This window comes from Phoxinus phoxinus, assembly GCF_949152265.1.
Source record: "Phoxinus phoxinus genome assembly, chromosome: 15".
In the NCBI taxonomy this organism is placed as follows: domain Eukaryota; kingdom Metazoa; phylum Chordata; class Actinopteri; order Cypriniformes; family Leuciscidae; genus Phoxinus; species Phoxinus phoxinus.
This window is the reverse complement of record NC_136890.1, coordinates 29,945,680-29,966,486: the sequence shown is the minus strand read 5'-3', so window position 1 is coordinate 29,966,486 and position 20,807 is coordinate 29,945,680.

Below are 20,807 nucleotides of genomic sequence, written 5' to 3'. Positions count from 1 at the left end.
GCTCGGTGTTTTAACAGGCTCGGTAACGTCATTTGAAGCTCATCCCTCCCCCTCTGTCCCGCTTAAGGAAAACAGGGAATGGAGAGCTCACGTACGCCGCACACTACACACTGTATACTGCATACTACACAGCAAGTGCGATTCTAGCTCACTGGTGCGCCGCGCGAGATCAGACATGAAAGATTTTCAGTGCAGTCTGATCGCCACACAGACACAACGCATTTAAGTTTTTTTTTTTTAAGCAGTAGATAAATCAAAGGCAGTACAATATTATGTATAAATACTTATGTATAGATAGATATATAAAATCGTTTTTCTTTTAAAAAAATGTAAATGAGAACCACACAAAATAAAAATAAATCTGTTATATGAAGAAATATTTGGGGGGCTGGAATGGGGAATGGGGTAAAAAAGACCATTACCCGTCATCAAAAATCTGTAAAAAAAATTTTTTTATAAATTAATTTCTAATTATTTTACCATTACATTTCACATGAACTATGCTTACCCATAAACCTTAAATAAAAGAAAATGCTTATATAAATAATATAAATATAATTTTAACTGTAAAATAAATAAATATATATTTTCATTTTAATATTTTTTTTTTTATTGTCTTTTGGGACTAGAAAGACAGCTCAGCAGAAAGACGCACATCCACAGCAAAGCAATATGTTGCTCAAACTGGGTGCTCAACAAGGAAATTAATAAAAAATATATTTTTTTATTAATTTCCTTGTTGAGCACCCAATTTGAGCAACATATTGCTTTGCTGTGGATGTGCGTGCTTTGGATCTGATTTTACTAAGGGACTTTTTACCACATGCGGGCAGGTGTATGTCAGTAGGTGTATGGCAAGGCATTCCAAACATACCCACAGCAGGCCACGTAGTGCCGTGAGGACTATTATTCATCAAGTACAACCATCAGGGTTTTTTTGCATTTCAAAGTACATAAGCCTCCGTCTGACCACAGGAGATCCTGTTGTTCCATCTGGAAAATTACAAACTTCCATGAATTACTGCAGATTTTTCATTGATTTTACATGCTCTGCCAAGAGGGATAATATATATATATATATATATATATAGACATGTAGACATCATTCGGTTATGACGCGGCTTGAACAAGCTCTTTGTTTAGTTTCAGGAGGAACTGTGAACCGCGGCTGCTGTTTGTTTGTGGCGCTTTGTGACTGTCTGTCCACATCTCTGCACAGCCTTACCTAACTTCCTGCACTGATGACGTGTGATGTCCACACGAGCAGGGTTCATGGAGGTATGGAAATACATATGTTGACAGACAGGTATACATGTACAGACAGTATGACATCATTGCATTCAGACTGCATTGATTGGAAGAATATTTTTTGGTCCTGAGACATTCATAGAAGATACAGTATAAGAGTATATATATGTTTTAATATTTAGACCACTTGTATTATTGATTGCTGCCAGGATGTGAAGAGTTTTAACCAGTAGGCTATAACAAAAAGTGTTTGTAGAAAAATTGCCTATAGCCTATACCTTTAACAGTAGTAACAATAAGTGAATTACTATGGTATTTTGGTGGAAACTGGATACCATTTTTGTAAAGGCTATTTCTACCAAAGACAGTAGCTTGAGTGCAGTAGTGCACTCTGTTAAAGGCTGTTAAAGGTGGAAATAGTTTGTCCTTGTGGGATTATAAAATTAAATTAATAATTCATTAATAAGGTCAGATTTGTCTAATGGACATGCCTACAATTTTCACAAATTTGTTTTTGGACAGATTATACGATTCTTGAAACTCAAATTCGAAGAAAACCACACCTGAACTGTTGGAGTGAGTCATACTGTAAACACCTCTCACATTGCCCCTAAAAAGTGGCAAATTACAGCGGCACGTTCTGCGAAAGGTATGTGGCTGCTCCCCTGAGATGGTTCGAAGAAAACTCTTCATCTTATCTCTATGATGAGTGAATTGTAAACAATTTTTCCTAATAAATGAGCCAACATTGTTGCAGTCACAGATTGATTCCAGGGCATATGATAGGGAAATGTTTCACGATTTATAAAGTAAACAGTAACACTTTACAATAAGATTAATTAGTTAACATTAGTTAACATGAATAAGAATGAAAAACGAATTAATATTAATTTCAACATTTACTAATACATTATTAAAATCAAAGGTTGTATTTGTTAACATTAGTTAATGCACTGAACTAACATGAACACACAATGAACAGCTGTATTTTTATTATAACATTAACAAATATAAAAAAAATACTATAATAAATGTTTTGCTCATTGTTAGTTCATGTTAGTTAACTAATGTTAACTAATAAACCTTATTAAAGTGTTACCAAGTAAATCACATACATTATTGAACTGCAATCATGACATCCCAAGGCTAAAAACTCAACCTCATACAAATTCAGGAAATTAATACGCAACCCATATTGTATAGATTTATATTAGTGCTGCCTTGAAGTTTCACACTACAACAGCATTGCAGCAACATGCTAAATGGTAAAGCAAACCGAATCGAAGCGGCTATGCTGTATCCTTCCACTTGACTTGATCAAATCTGTCAACATCATGGTCATTTTCACAACTCTGAATAAACACTATATTGTAACTAAGTTTGAGATTTAAAAATAATGGAGAAGTAAAATAAAGAAGCCCTAGTAGGCTATATAATTTACAGTTTTCATGTTGACTCACGCGTCAGGTGAAACACAAACCCCACATATGTTAAAATTAGACAGCTTTGCTCTCTGTAAACTTTAAAATAGCTTCTTCCTGCCATCTTTCTTCTTCCATACCATACTAGGCTGTTCATTTACTTGGCCAAAATATTAAAAGAGGACCTATTATGCTTTTTTACATTTTCAACTTCATTTATTGTGTAAAGTTGCTTTGGAGTCACTCCAAAGGCAGTTATTCTCTATATCATTGCGCACTGTTTCTGAACTCCCTGAGGAGCTTCGATTGAAGTCTTGAGTTTTCTTCCGGGAATGTACACAATGTACACACCCAAGGTATAAATAGGGGCAAGAACTGGTTGAGTTGTGTCAGTATTAGTAGTGTTTTGACTCACAGTTATGCTAAGAGATGTGACATTTCCGAAACACGCTCCAAGCGCTTGACCAATCACAACACACTGGTCCAACCGGAACCGGGAGTTACAGACAGACTGGGAAGAGAAGAGCTGCAACTATATGTCAAAAATAGTTTTTTCAAACATTCAAGCATGAAAACCTATCCTAGTAGGGCCCAAAAAACAAAATCAACACTATAAAAGGGCATACTGTAGGCTATACTGTAACAAAACAAAATAGCAGAATCCTCTTCACTTTCAGATAAAGTGTACAAAAGTTTTTCCTTTACATGTGCAACAGTTTGTCACTGTGGCAGTGCTGTTAAAGTGACAAATTTGTTCTATTTATACGTAATATTAAAAACAGTTAGCCTAGAAATCTAGACGCACCCTAGCGGCAGCAAAATGTATTTTGCAGCCAGGGCAGTCTAGCAACTCTCCATAGACCTTCTAGCTGCAAAAACCTAAATTGGTTCAGGCCAATCACGTCGTGTATAGAGTAGGCGGGGAGGGCTTAACATATGACGACAGAGTTGCGAAGGCTGAAACTTCTTAAACAAAGAATGGCGGCTGCGGATGGAGAACAGCGGTCTTTCGAATCGGCTTTGGCCGCGACTCTGGAGGACTTGGAGTTAAGTTTTTCTTTAAGAAAAGAGCAAAGAACGGCACTTAAGTCATTCTTAAAAAAGGAAGAAGTGTTCGGAGTTTTGCTGGACCGGATCTTTGCCGCTCTGACTACGTCAGCTTCTTCGTTGCTCTGGTTGGTTGTAGCGCTATCCTATTGCGTGCAGAGGGATTTTGAGAGACAACCGTTTATCCCGCCCCTCGGATTAAGCCGCGTCTATGGAGAGTTGCCAGACTAAACATCTTGATGTAAGTCTGGCTTGCCAGGCTAAAATACTGTCTGAAAGCCTCCTTATTTTCCTCTAAAAAGTGCATATATGTACTTTAGAGTAACTATTTAACTAAAGAACTTAAAAGGCCCACACTGAAAAAATAACTGTCAGTCATGATATACTATAAATCCCCCCACCCCCCCCATATTTATCTGTTTATTAAATATTTTGCTTAATTTGATTACAATTTCAGCTACAAACAAGAATCATTCACCATGGTTAAATGCATCCTGCAACAAAGGTTTGCAGCATTTCCCTGCCGTATATTGTATTGAAATACTGAAACTGTGACCAACAAAAAAATAGCCTGTATCCACTTTATTTATCAGTGCACTGCAGAAGTAGGCTATTTTCTGTGAACGTGCAATACTTCTGATTCATTAGCTGCTATGTTGTAGGTAAATGACCAGAAGAATAACAAGAAGTTTTTCATTGTCATTGTGAGATGGGGAAATCACTGAGGCTTTCCCTACAGCAGATCTAAAAATTCGAGTGTGGAAAACAGCGCCATCTGCTGGCTAGCAAAAAATAACGCAGCCAAAAGCCTGTGAAAGAAGCTCCGTCGGATGAAGCCACCATACACGTGTGTGATGACTATCTCTCTCTCTCTCTCTCTCTCTGATAAATCCATTAACCTATTCAAATGTGCCAATAAATACCAGTATGAATATCAATATGATGTAGGCCTAATAGAAAAATTGCATAGGCTACACATACGAACAGAGTTGCATATGGCTATATTTTATTTCCTGGAATAATTTTTAAATGTAATTGAATAGGTTTTACTCGTAAAATAAGATCTGGGTTTCGAACATTACGACACGCAAAGCGAATAGCGCACGTGATTGGAGTTGGACAGAAAGTGATGGTTCGTTTGTACACGTTCACGTGACTCATTCACTGGAGATTTTGCTGCGTGCTCGATTCATGCTACGCAGGTAACAACAACAATATCAGTCACACTCACAGCATGACTGAGAAAACGCCTTTTGTGTCGTTCCACGGCAAACAAATGTAAATATTAGCTATATGATAAATAATGGTTAAACGATTACAAAAATTCTAAGGGATTCACCCTCAAATGAAAATTCATGTTGTTCATGATGTTGTTCCAAACCTGTATTATAGTGCCCCTATTATGATATTTTAAAGTTTCTTAATGTTTTTTTGCTCCTACAACAGGTTTACATGCATCAAAGGTAAAAAAAAAATGAATACTACACATATTAACTATTCAACATGTGCATTGGTCATTCTCAGGCAACTTTATTTAATTTTACAAGACTTCTAAGCAGAAGATGGACGCATGTTTTCTCAGTCCTGTTACCGAAACGCATGTTCGATTAAAAGCATGTTTAAAAGCATGTCCATTCATTCCTTTGTTTTCCCCACAAGAACGTGTTTATTTTAAAGAAATTGTTGGTTATATGTTCAAATAATTGATATTTGTGACAAAAAAAAATCACTATTTATCAAGGGAAGGTGTATTTTAATAAAAAACACAAAGACATTTTTTTCATTTTAAAGAAGACGGAAGCCTCAAGTTTATAATTTCTTTATTTTAATTTATTAAACAATTTAATTTAATTTTTTAGGGGAAAAAAACTTAGTAACATGAATGAGCACTTGGTAACAGGAATGAACATTGGGTAACAGGAATGAGTGTCCATATGTGTGTGCGTGTGTGTGAGAGAGAGAGAGAGAGAGAGAGAGAGAGAGTGTACATGACTGTGTGTGCATGAGATTTCTGTGTTAAAGTGATGTACTATGTGCAAGTAGTACTTCACAGCGAAGGAGAAAGAGAAAGAAGGAGAGAGAGAGAGAAAGAAAGAGGGAAGTTAAGACGAAAAAGGGTGAAAAGAGGGGTTGCGGGTGTGTTTCTATATTTCCCGTGCAGTATGCCATATGGGTGTTTCTGGCACATGCTGATGGGTTTTCTCCATCTTCGAAAAAATATAAGAAAGACAAAGACAAAACGTTTAAGTCACTTCGTGTTGGACTGGCTTCCTGGAAGTATGGTGTTCACATTGTAAAAAGTCTACAATATAATTGCAACCATAATTCAGGTGAATAGTATCAACTAATATTTACAGTATTAAATCAACAAAACAGAGGACTCTACTCACTCCAGTTACTTTAACGCACTCCTGTTATTTTTCATATAAGTAACAGGACTGAAAGTAACAGGATTGAGTTTTTAAGCAAAAAGTTATCATGGCATGGCATATGGCCACATAGCATACATGCTAATAGCATGAGGACACTGAGCAAATTCTAGTGACTTACCAAAAGTGAATATTTTTAAAATAAACAAATACAATCTAAGAAATAAAATAACCTAGGAACGCCAAGGCACTCGAAATAAGTTGAAAAAAGTTAAAAAGCCTTTATTTCATTGATGGCTTAAACATTAAATTGGTGACAGATCCACCTACGCGTTGCGGCTTTACATGCCTTCGTCAGGGTGTGTGTCACACACTAGATGAACATCTAAGAAATAATTTAGGTAACAGGGCAGTATGTTGAGATTGACCTTCTCAGTCATAGTTACAATTTCATCAAATATACAGAAATTAAAATGAGAGGACTTATGGTCTTCCCATTGCCTTCAGAAGATCCAGATGACGCAACTTCCTGTTGAAAATGTGTCTTGTGGAATATTCCAAGTTTTTCAGAGGGTGTAAGGGTAACAGGACTGAGTGAAAACCCGGGGACACGACTATAATGTGTATTTTATCTAAAATATTAGATCAAATATTTTTTACTCATGAAAAAAAAAGTAAAGCATATATTGGATAAAATCATTGGTTTTAATGATTTTAATCATATTTCATGGTAAAGTTTAGAGATAGAGAGTGGGGACATGCAGAAAATGCAATTTTTTTGTGTTCTATGTAGTTTTTATTAATGTTTTTAATTATACATTTTAAATTTGTAGCTTAATAATAATAATAAAATGCATTTTAGAGTTAATTTTCATGAAATTTTATACATGTCCTGGTGACAGAAATGTCACCCATTCTGAACAAAAACGCCCTTGCCATAACAACGTCAGCTGTCCTGAGGCTAGACTAAACACAGTAACGAACAATGACGTCAATGATGAAACACTGGAAGAACTAGTTATTCAACCTGAACCTCCAGGAGCAGGACGTTTCTCAGTGATGCGCTACTCAGTTTGAGGAACATTATGAGATAATTCCTCACCATCAGCATTAACAAGTGCATGTAAAACTGAAAACTAAGTATTTTGAACACCATCTTTCAAGAGCAAGCGGTTTGCGAATCCTGCGAACTCCGAGATTTGAGAAGCAGTCGTCAGTAAAATAAAGGGAACACAGCAAAAGTTTAGGATTATACTGCTGTGGTATCGTGGTAAAGATGAATTTTAACCACTGATGCTTCACATCCTTGGGCAGTAAAAAAAAACAAAAAACTGGTTTTACCGTTACATTGTAGAGCACAGCGTCTCCTCGACATGATGCTGTCCGGTGTCCACAGGAATCAGCTGCCGGTTTGAGGTTCAAGTTTTCCCTGGTGTCTGCGCGCGCAATAAGTGGGCGGGTGATATGCTAATGTTTCGTCTTGACGTCACGGCTTATGACTCGTTTGAAAAACGATTCATTTCTTTGACTCAGAGTCGACTCTTACTTTTGAAAGACAATAACTTTATATGGTGCACTTTCAGATTTAAAACTTTGTATGATGTTTTCATTCACTTAGAGCTTTGTTACATGAAAGGTCATTTTCAAAAATCCATAATAGGGGCACTTTAAAGCGGCACTCGGTAACTCTAGCCACCGCTTTGCTGATTTTCTCAACGAGCTCCCCCTACAGCTGCGGTGCGTATATTTTTCACATCACTGTTGTAAAGTCACTTGCGGCGCGCCGGCGCCCTCCTCCCCCTTTCTACCGCTGCTCATGTGCTTTTGTTATGCTCGGAGCCGGTGTGGTGAACAAATGAGTAGCCTACCAGACGCACCAACTTTACCGTGTGTAGCTATGTCTACCGAGGTGGGTAATACATCATACACAGTATCATAAAGCAGTTCGTGTTTCTCGCTCGTTCTCGCTTCTCACGAGACTTCCTATTTTTAACTTACCAGGACGTTAGTCCCAATGTTGCAAGGCTGGTTTTTCCGCCTGGGAACGCTGGGGGGAGCGGGAAAAGTAACCATTCTCACCAGAACAGATTATTTAACCATCCAAATGATTTCTAAACGGATTTATTAAGCTGAAAAAGTTACCAAGTGCACCTTTAATAACAAAAAAGACGATATTTTGAATGTCGGTAACCAAACAGTTGATGGGCCCCATTAACTTCCATACAATTTCCATAGAGGGTCTATCAACTGTTTGGTTGCCCATATTCTTCAATATCTTCTTTTGTATTCATCAAAACAAAGAAACTCATGCAGGTTTGAAAAAACTTGAGGGTGAGTAAATGACAGCATTTTAATTTTTGGGTGAACTATCCCGTCTTGTTAAACATTATACTGTATAATCCTTCAGAATGAGTTGGCAGCAGAAGTCACAGAACAGAACGTAACATTACAATTTCGTATTAAGTAAATGAGTAAACTGCATTTAATAAGTGCAGTAGAAAACATTATGCCATTGCTATTTCAGTCAGGACCACTTCGCCAAGTATATAAATGTATTAAAATTATAGCATACAGTTAGTGTTGGCGGTATGGCTCTGTTCTGGGCAAAACTCCCACGCCTGTCCATGCATCTATGCCCCTGGACAGAGCGGGGAGAGCAGCAAGTCAACCCCACCGGGGTACAGACCAGAACCAGTATAATGCATATATAATTACAATCCTCAATTACATGAGTTGTGAATACAAATACATGATAGAAAAGCTTGCAACTGTACTGGAAACATAGTCAGAATGATTAAAAGTTCAGTTGGGTGGAGTTGGGGTTGAAGGAGGGAGTTTAAAAGCGAGCAGCGATGCTTGGAGGAAATGCTGAAGGAGTGAGAGTTTATATGTGCCGCTGGGATAGATCGACACTGGATTGGTACACGTCAGGGACAGCTGGCTATCAGCTGATGCGAGCTCGGCTGACGTGGCCTGCCTGAACTAACACGATGCTTGATATATACTAACAGCTGAATACAATATGATCAAAATGTTAATGCCACGATTTCAATATTCATAAGAATTCATTTGTACATCTGTAAAGTTGTTCATACGTTTTAGATGATGTGTCAATAAGTGTCTTGTTTAACATTAAGTTAAAGTCAATAAGTTGTACGTTTGGATGCAGTCAAAACGATAATATTGTACTTTTCAGTTAACTTTTCAGCTTTGTAAACGCAAGTAAATGTAGGGTAACATGGGGTAAGATGAACACCGACCCCCACTTAAATTTTTCTCCAAACCATAGACGGCACAGAATTTAATCTCAGCACTTTTGATGAATGGCTACATTATTTTAAATTTTGTCATTTCATCTGAATATCAACATTTGTGAGATTTAGTCATCCGGAACAGATTTAAGGTTAATTGATCTAATTTTGTGTCTCTGAAAAATAGTGATCTATGACATTGTATTATGTTAATTTTTTTGTCTTTTGGTTAATTAGAGATTTGTGGACACATTAATGTTTTAAGATTTGTGGAATAAAAGTTAGGTTTTAAAGAAAAAATTAAAAAATTATACTCTGGGTTGTCTGTCATCGGTTATTCAATTATTCAACTAAATTGTCAAAATCAAATTTTAAATAGAATAGTTGATTTAGTATTTTATATTAATTACACTTTAAAAATATAATAAAAATTATTAATAAGAATAATTATATCAAAAGTAATTTGTACATTCTGTAAAAGTATATCCAGGGAGGGCCTCTTACCCCAGGTAGGGGACCAACTTACGCCTCTGTTGATATTTAAAGTTTTGGGTACTATGAGAAAATTTAGTGCATGAAAAAAAAAAAGTGGCCTGCACATTGGAGCCCTCTTCAGAAAAAGAAAATGTGTGCAGAAGTCTTTGTTAAAGCCAAACGAAGCTAAGCTGGTTCAGGGCCTCCAGGCACGGGTGAGCACTATACGATTGCACTTTCATGTTTCTATCCATCTAAGTTTAGTTTAGAATAGACCCCGTGACTTCAGGAGCAGCTGCCTTGCAAAGGTTATGGCCCTTTTTTATAGCGCCTTAGAAATAGCAGCTGCGTGGAGTCATAACCCAAGCATGACCATCACCCCACAGCCTTCTACAGCTCAGACTTTCACATACACGCTAATTAAACAGTAATGATACAACATTTTAACTATGAAAAATGTTTATACACAACCATTCAAAAGTTTGGGGTCAGTAATTATTTTTTTTCTTTAAAAAAAAAGAAAGAAATTAATACATTTATTCAGCAAGGATATATTCAATTGATCAATAGTGACAGTAAAGACATTTATATGGTTACAAAAGATTTCCATTTCTAATAAATACTGTTCTTTTAAACTTTCCAGTCATCAAAGACTACTGAAAAATGGCATGGTTTCCACAAAAATATTAAAAGGATAGTTCACCCAAAAATTAAAATTGAGTCGCCCTCAGGTGGTTCCAAAACTGTATGAATTTCTTTGTTCTGCTGAACACAAAAGAAGATTATTTTAAAGAATGTCGGTAACCAAACAGTTGATGGGGCCCATTGACTTCCATAGTATGGAGAGGGAGAAAAATACTATGGAAGTCAATGGGGCCCATAAACTGTTTGGTTACCGACATTCTTTAAAATATATTCTTTTGTGTTCAGCAGAACAAAGAAATTCCTAAATTCCTGAGTTTTGGGAGAAGTAGCCATTTAAGCAGCACAAATGTCTATTCTCCAGCATTGATGATAATAAGAAATGTTTCTTAAACACCAAACCAGCAGCACATTATAATGTTTTCTGAAGGACCATGCACTGAAGACTGGAGTAATGATGCTGAAAATTCAGATTTGCATCATAGGAAGACATTTTAAATGCAGACTTGTTAAACATAAGATACTTCTTTCAAACACATAAAAATCTTACCGACTCAAAACTTTTGCACTTATATGGAGTAATGATCTTGGAGGATTTCTCTGTATGACTAACTCCTACAACACGTCTGGGAAATCACATGTCACAACATGTCAGATGCTGAACAAACAAAAATAGTGCCAGTGTAGAAAGATGACTATTCACATATTCATACAGACATCGAGTCAATGTGAGTCAAAGTTAGTTAATGAGGTTATCAAAACACATATCACATCAGAAATATTTACAACTAGTCAAGACTCATTTGCATAAAGGGGTCAAATCATTTTGCAATTGCAGCGAATGTGTCCACTTTATTGGCTGTAGTTCACGGTGTTACTTTATAAAAGTAAACAGCTGCGGGTACAAATTGTTCCTATTTAGGTCAGAAGTTTAGTATGCCACAGATAAGGACCGGCACAAAAATCAATACGGCCATTCACAGCCGTACCGGCACACGGACGCTCTTATCTTACAGTGCAAGATTGTATCCTAGCAGACTTTCACAAGAACAACTTTTTACTTCTCTTATAAGTTTCAATCTGACCTTTCCAGACATTTCTATAATTACATTTCCTGTAAAACAGCATCTCCTGTCTTGAAATGAAAATAATAGTTTCAGTTTTGGCACTGAACATTTTCTGTATCATGATGAATGAATGAATGAATGAATGAATGAATGAATGAATGAATGAATGAATGATTTTTTCCATCAACTGACAAACATCAGCACTACTAATTGGATTCGCTAACATTTTTATCAGAAGTATTGATTTCCTGAACCAACAGCAAAACACTCCCCCTGTCTTCCATTGGTCAGCAAACAGATAGTCCCGCCCTGAACTCATGCCATTGGCTGAGTCAGTGTTTACACAAATGCTTTTCTTATAGCCGTCTCTGCTTATTAATTTGAGTAAGTATTTTAATATCCAAAGTTAGCCAGTGTTATATAATGTATGTTGACATTCTGCATGGTAGCAATATTAGAGTTATATTTGGTCATATAGCAATATTACAGGGTGGTTGGTAATTCATTTTTTTTTTTATCACAAAAAACACGAAAGGCGAGATCTGTCATATTCGGAGACCATAATATAATAGATACTTCTTTTGAACTTTCTATTCATCAAATAATCAAATCAAATTCATCAGAGGGGAAAAAAAAGGTTTCCACAAGAATATTTAGCAGCACAACTGTTTTCAACATTGATAATAATAAGAAATGTCTCTTGAGCAGTAAATACGCATATTATAATGATTTCTGAAGGATCATGTGACACTGAAGGCTGGAGTTATGATGCTGAAAATTCAGTTTTGCATCACAGGAATAAATTGCATTTCAAAATATATATATCTTTTTTTAATTTGCTTACTCAATTTCTGAAACTATGGCTCCATTTCTCAAAACTCTACCCACAAAACGCACAGAAGATGCAAAACATTATGAAATGTTATTCAATTCAATTCAATTCAATTCAAGTTTATTTGTATAGCGCTTTTCACAATACACATTGTTTCAAAGCAGCTTTACAGAAAATGCATTTCAAAAATATACATACAAAAATACAGTTAGTTAATCATGAAATTTAGGGCATAACATATCGCCGGCGTTGGGTCGTCTCTTCACAGGCGTCGAGTCGTCTCATCACAGGCGTTGGGGCATCTGAAGTCTCCATGAGAGGCTGGATACATAACTGGAGCTGACGAACTCTATTTGAGTTATCTCGGGACAGGCGTCCCGAGATAACAACAAAAAAGGCAGATGGGAAATAATTAGCGTAGCTGCTGTTCATAATATGAATGCATTTGATCTGATTTAACTGTAGTATAAAAGGTATGAGATGCATCATGTGAATGCTTGGCTAAAGAGATGCGTCTTTAATCTAGTTTTAAACTGGTAGAGCGAGTCTGAGCCTCGGACAATATCAGGAAGGCTATTCCAGAGTTTAGGAGCTAGATGTGAAAACGCCCTCCCTCCTTTAGTGGACTTAGATATCCTAGGTACGACCAGAAGCCTCGAATTTAGTGATCTTAAAGAGCGCGATGGATTATATGGCGATAGAAGATCTCTTAAATACACAGGAGCTAAACCATTTAGGGCTTTATAGGTCAGTAACAATACTTTGTAATTGATACGGAACTTAATAGGTAACCAGTGTAGAGATGATAAAATTGGTGTTATATGATCATATTTTCTTGACCTAGTAAGAACTCTAGCGGCTGCATTTTGGACTAACTGTAGCTTGTTTATTGAGGATGCAGGACAACCAGCTAATAGAGCATTACAGTAATCTAGTCTCGAGGTCATGAATGCATGAACTAACTTTTCTGCATCAGAAACTGATAGCATGTTACGTAGCTTAGCAATGTTTCTAAGGTGGAAAAAGGCTGTTCTTGTGACATTTGAAATATGATTTTCAAAAGACAAGTTGCGGTCTAGTATAACACCCAGGTCTTTTACTGTAGAGGATAAAGTAACAGGACGTCCATCTAGATTAAGGTTGTATTGTAAGAGGTTTTGTGGGCAGTTTTTTGGACCAATCAGTAATACCTCCGTTTTATCTGAATTTAATAGAAGAAAATTACACGTCATCCAATATTTTATATCTTTAACACACTCTGTCATTTTAGATAATTTAGTGTTATCATCTGGTCTAGATGAAATATATAATTGAGTGTCATCAGCATAACAGTGGAAACTTATTCCATGTTTTCTTATAATATTACCAAGTGGCAGCATATAAATTGAGAATAGCAGGGGGCCTAATACAGATCCTTGCGGCACTCCATAATTTACTGACGTTATCTTTGATTTTTCCCCATTTAAATGGACAAAATGGTAACGGTCTGATAGGTACGATCTAAACCAGCTTAATGCCTGTCCCTGAACACCAGTGTAATTTTGAAGTCGATCTAAGAGTATTTTATGATCTATAGTGTCAAACGCAGCGCTAAGATCGAGTAAAACTAGTATTGAGATACAGCCTTGGTCAGAAGCTAAAAGTAAATCATTTGTAATTTTAACCAGCGCAGTTTCTGTGCTATGATGTGGCCTGAATCCAGACTGAAACTTTTCATAGATATCGTTTTCTTGCAAGAAAGAGCACAATTGAGCGGACACAACTTTTTCAAGTATTTTAGACATAAATGGAAGATTTGAAATGGGTCTGTAATTTGCTAGGTTATTTGGATCTAATTGTGGTTTCTTAATAAGAGGTTTTATAACTGCTAGCTTGAATGTTTTTGGAACATGTCCTAAAGATAAAGACGAGTTAATAATATTGAGAAGAGGCTCTTCCACTACAGGTAACACTTCTTTCAGTAGTTTAGTGGGTATTGGATCTAATAAACATGTTGTTGGTTTAGATGCAGTGATAAGTTTATTTAGCTCTTCCTGTCCTATAGTTGTAAAGCGCTGTAGTTGTTCTTGAGGGGCGATAATTGAGGCTGAATCATAAGACGCTGTCAAAGATTGTACATTTACAATTGTGTTTCTGATGCTTTCTATTTTCTCAGTGAAGAAATTCATGAAATCATTACTATTAAAATGTAACGGAATATTTTGTTCAGGTGATGTCTGTTTATTTGTTAATCTAGCCACAGTGTTAAATAAAAACCTTGGATTGTTTTGGTTATTTTCTATTAGTTTGCGGAGATGCTCAGCCCTGGCTGCTTTTAGAGCCTTTTTATAACGTGACATACTGTCTTTCCACGCGATTCTAAAGACCTCTAAATTAGTTTGTTTCCATTTGCGCTCTAAGTTACGAGTTTCTCTCTTGATAACATGCGTAGCACTGTTGTACCATGGTGCTTTAGTTTTCTCTCTAACCTTTTTTAGTCTAATTGGTGCAACAGTTTCTAATGTACTAGAGAAAATGGTGCTCATACTGCTAGTCATTTCCTCTAGCTCATCTGTTTGTTTGGGTTCACTGAGGAGCGGAGATAGATCAGGTAAGCTATTCAAGAATCTATCTATAGTGGTTGGAAGGATTGTTCTGCCTGGTCGATAACGTGGCGCAACATGACACATTTCAGCCGTACGTAGTATGCAAGTTACCATGTAATGATCAGTGACATCATCACTTTGCGGTATAATATCTATATTGGTTGGATCGGTTCCATATGATATAATTAAATCTAGAGTATGATTAAGACGATGAGTGGGACCACTAACGTTTTGCTTGACCCCAAAGGAGTTTAATAAATCTGTAAACGCAGCTCCTAACGCATCATTTGTGTTATCAACGTGTATGTTGAAATCTCCAACAATTATTGCCTTATCGACATTGACCAATAGATCTGAGAGAAAATCTGCAAACTCTTTTAGGAAATCAGCGTAAGGCCCTGGCGGTCTATATACGGTAGCCAAGGCTAGAGATAATAGGGATTTCTTTCTTACATCTAGGAGCGTAACATTTAGAACAAGTACTTCAAACGAATTAAACCTGTGACCTGTTTTCTGAGTAACATTAAGAATATCTCTATAGATTGTTGCAACACCGCCGCCACGACCAATCAGACGGGGCTCATGCTTATAACCGTATCCTGGTGGAGTGGACTCATTAAGACCGAAATAATCATTTGGTTTAAGCCAGGTTTCAGTAAGGCAGAGTACATCGAAGCTATTATCAGTGACCATTTCATTTACAATAACCGCCTTAGGTGTAAGCGATCTAATGTTTAGAAGACCTAGCTTTAGAAATTGTTTTTGTTCACTAATATTGAGATTTTCTGGTTTAATCACAATTAGATTTTTCTTAGATCCTACAGTAGATTTATTGTTTGGCCTCACTAAACGAGGAATAGACACTGTTTCTATATAGTGTTCTACACTGGTACTTATATCAATTAATTTGGGACAGCAAAGAATGTGATTTGGACTTTGACTTACTAGTCATATGGTGTGTAACGTCTTGGAGATGTTGTCCGACAGAACAGCCGCTCCGATTCTGCTGGGGTGCAGGCCATCAGCACGGTAGAGCCTAGGTCGCTCCCAAAACAGATTCCAATTATTTACAAAGAGCAGTCTCTGTTCATTACACCATGACATCAACCATTCATTTAGTGCAAACAATCTACTGAACCTTTCTTGTCCTTGTCGGTACGTGGGAAGCGGTCCAGACACGACGATCTTTGCTTCAGGCGATGTTCTGCGTACCGTCTCGATCAGGCTCCTGTAGTCCCTCTTCAGAACCTCCGTCTGCCGCAGCCTGATGTCGTTCACCCCCACGTGCAGCACGACAGCTCCGACGCGCTCGTCACCGTTCAGGATCTCGGGGACCTGCGCAGCGACATCGAGAACACGAGCACCAGGAAAGCAGTGAGTGCGCACCATACCTTTACCTGAGGTAGCGCGGACATGCCGGACCATGGAACTGCCGATGATCACAGCGTCGTCGCGTTCCGTCTCGCGAAGAGGGGAGAAGCGGTTCCGGGTGGAGATCTCGAAGACCGGGAGGGGCGGAGAGGTCCTTGCTCTGGTCCTGGCTCGTGTCTTCCGCTGTGGCATCACCCAGGGTCCATGGTGCTGTGTCGGTGTCGGGGTAAACGAAACCAGGGGTGCTCGGGTCCTGTGCAGAGAAATACACGGAGTAGAGGAGACCGGAGTCGAAAAGTTACTAACCACTGACTTGTGAGCATCGGCGCGTGATGCTTCAAGCGCTGATCGTCGGTCTCGCAGCTCGGCCTGCCTCCCCAGCAGATCACGGATCTGCTTCTCCACGGACTCCAGCTCCAACCGCACCGAATGCAGCTCAAACGTGTCCTCACCTGCACTCAGAGGTAGACACACATACGATGTATTCGCCATTATGACAGATGAACAATAAATTAGCAGTGATGCTACCAATATCACTACTAATTTAGGACTGAAATCATGGATAGAACCCGTATCCTTCCAGTGATTCGAGTGTAAATAAGACGGTCGATAGGAGAGACCACGCGTGCAAATGCTAGCGGGCTAACTTAACGTTAGAGATAGTAACGGAAGATCGGAAAGTTGGATATAACTAGCGATATCAAAGCAATCCGATTGTTTTTATTTTTTATTTATTTTTTATAGAGAGTAGTATCGGAGATATGTTCACACGCTCGCAAACTAACGTTAACAGTTAAGCGATTCGAAACACAAACACAAAAACAAGCGATTTGAAACACGAACTCCAAACACAACCAAAGCGGTTCGACCACAGACACAAACTTCAAACACAAACAAGCGAATTCGAAGCACAAACACAAACTTCAAACACAGACAAGCGATTTGAAACACAAACTCCAAACACAACCAAAGCGGTTCGACCACAGACCCAAACTTCAAACACAAACAAGCGAATTCGAAGCACAAACACAAATTTCAAACACAGACAAGCGATTTAAACACAAACTCCAAACACAACCAAAGCAGTTCGACCACAGACACAAACTTCAAACACAAACAAGCGAATTCGAAGCACAAACACAACTTCAAACACAGACAAGCGATTTAAACACAAACTCCAAACACAACCAAAGCAGTTCGACCACAGACCCAAACTTCAAACACAAACAAGCGAATTCGAAGCACAAACACAAATTTCAAACACAGACAAGCGATTTAAACACAAACTCCAAACACAACCAAAGCAGTTCGACCACAGACACAAACTTCAAACACAAACAAGCGAATTCGAAGCACAAACACAACTTCAAACACAGACAAGCGATTTAAACACAAACTCCAAACACAACCAAAGCAGTTCGACCACAGACACAAACTTCAAACACAAACAAGCGAATTCGAAGCACAAACACAACTTCAAACACAGACAAGCGATTTAAACACAAACTCCAAACACAACCAAAGCAGTTCGACCACAGACACAAACTTCAAACACAAACAAGCGAATTCGAAGCACAAACACAACTTCAAACACAGACAAGCGATTTAAACACAAACTCCAAACACAACCAAAGCGGTTCGACCACAGACACAAACTTCAAACACAAACAAGCGATTTCGAAGCACAAACACAAACTCCAACACAAACAAGCGATTTCAGTGATTCGAGTGTAAATAAGACGGTCGATAGGCGAGGCCACGCGTGCAATGCTAGCGGGCTATCGTTAGAGATAGTAACGGAAGTTCGGAAAGTTGGATATAACTAGCGATATCAAAGCAATCCGATTGTTTTTTATAGAGAGTAGTATCGGAGATATGTTTACACGCTGGAAAAATAGAAAATGCTCGTTTATAAATGAGTGTAAAGAACAAAATCAACGATTTATGAATCAAGTCGACGGAGCTTCAAATACAAACACAGCGCTCACTCGCGACGCATGCGCAAATCCCGACCGTTATGAAAATGATATATATATATATATATATATATATGTATAAAGTCAGTGTGAAACTGAAAAATGTTATTTAGATAAATCTGTTTCTTTTTTTGAAGCACAATCTGAGAAAATTAAGCAGGTTGTTGAGAACATCACTGTCATAATATTCATAAAACATATTTGTAATTTGTACAGTGACTGCTGGGGGATCATGAACATCTTGTTCAGCATCACACAAGATTAGACGATCCAGAGCCGCAGCTTCCTGACTCAGAACATAATGTTCAGTTCTAAGGTTAAATAGTTTCAACACTGTGAGATTTAAGAATCATGACTCAACCAACATCACCAATAAAAGATTTGAGTGTGTCATATTAAAGGGGATAGACCTATAATGAAAAACAGTATTTTTTACACCGCCTGGAGAACAACACATTGTGTACTGTTATGCAATACGCTAATCATAACAGAGATCAATTGCATGTAGAAATCCTAAAGGGGCAGCAGCACGATAGACTGTTTAACACTAATGATCAGAAAAAGGGTAGAAAATGTTCATGCAAATGGAAATTTCAGCAATTATCAAAACACATGCGAAGAAGATGCAGAAACAGGCGATCTCATGTAACCGTATGCATATGCAAATAACACGATCAACAACATTAAACAGCATATAAATCAAAACTTCCTAATGTTACTGCATGACGACAGGATAAAACTGAAGCTTCTGAGGTGTTGATGGACTCTATCTACTCCATCTGTGTTTTGATTATCGTTCTGAATATGATCCAGATGTAGATGACAACAACATGATTTTCTCAGCTTTTTGGTCAAAATCTTGCTTTTTTTTTCTTTTTCTTTTACGAAACTTACCCACATTCAAGTGTTGATAAAAAAGTTAGAATAAAACGTTTTTTTGTTGTTGTTTAAAAGCAGAGGGTTGGTTCTTTCTTTTGACATATTGCATAGATATTCATTCAACAAAATATTCTGGAGGCCAAGAACATTTTGTGAAAATTATAAATTTTCAAATTGATAATTGGCAAATTTGGCAACTTTAAAAAAAACGCTGGCGGGGAAAGAGTTAAAGGGTTAGATCGCCCAAAATTGAAAATTAGCCCATGATTTACTCACCATGAAGCCATCCTAGGTGTATATGAGATTCTTCTTCCAGACGAACACAATCAGAGTTATATAAAAAAATGTCCTGGCTTTTCCAAGCTTTATAATGTGATTGGCCGCTCCTGTTTTGAAGTCCATAAAAGTGCATCTATCCATTATAAAATTGCTCCACACAGCTCCAGTGGTGTTAATAAAGGCCTTTTGAAGGGAAGCCATGAGTTTGTGTAAGAAAAATATTAATATTTAAAGTCTAGCTTCCGGCCAAACGAACATACGCAGTCTACTTACGCCCAAAGCACAACTTACACAACTTGTGCCGTCGGAAGTAGCGTATAGTATCATGCCGTAGCGTAAATATCAGCAGTACATCACATTACTTGCATAAGTTGCGCTTAAGTAAGTGGAATCTGTAAGTGGAAGCTAGTTATTTTATTTTATAAAGTTTTAAACATTGATATTTTTCTTACACAAACACATGGCTTCAGAGGGCCTTTACTAACCCCCGGAGCCGCGTGGAGCAATTTTATGATGGAGAGATGCACTTTTATGGACTTCAGAACACAAACGGCCATCCACTGCCATTATAAAGCTTGGAAGAGCCAGGACATTTTTGAATATAACTCCGATTGTATTCGTCTATAGGAAGAAAATCATTTACACATAGGATGACTTGAGGGTTAGTAAATCATGGGCTAATTAAAAGTTTTGGGTGAACTATCCCTTTAAGATCTAATATGACCCACTACGAGTTCGGCGAGGGGCCAGTCAGTCTTACTTTTCAGTATCAAATAGTAAGGCCAATCTATGTTTTTATGATTAAAAAAAGTTATGAACAGTATTAAAGAAAAAAGAAAAAGATGTCTAACTTGTAAGACTAGTCTTAGCGGTTTATGCAACCGGCCACTGCTGGACTAACATGTAAGAGGATTTAGGGCAATTTTTTCTGGTTTCTTGCACCAAATGCAGTCATATTTTTTTTCTGCATAATCAAAATTTTCACATAGAAAAATAAACTGATCATTAACCCTGACATTTTGTTTGTGTGTGTGTATATATATATATATATATACACACGTTAAAATGATAGAGTAAGCATGCATATGCTTCGATATGAGTCATGACCTTTCCTTCGTGTTCCACTCCCTTCACCTTCACTCTCTATGTAAAAAAAAGAATAAGTTTAAATAACTATAAGACATTTATTATGATCTCTAGACAACAATCATGTTCTCTAATAGTGTAGGGGCCCTTTATTATGGAATTAAAGTTAATCAAGGCTTCCCTCTAGTGGTCAATCTCTATAGTGGACTATGAGAAACACAATTACGTTGTTGCAACGTTCATCAACATTTTACAATGGTTTGTAGTTTTAAAAAATCTT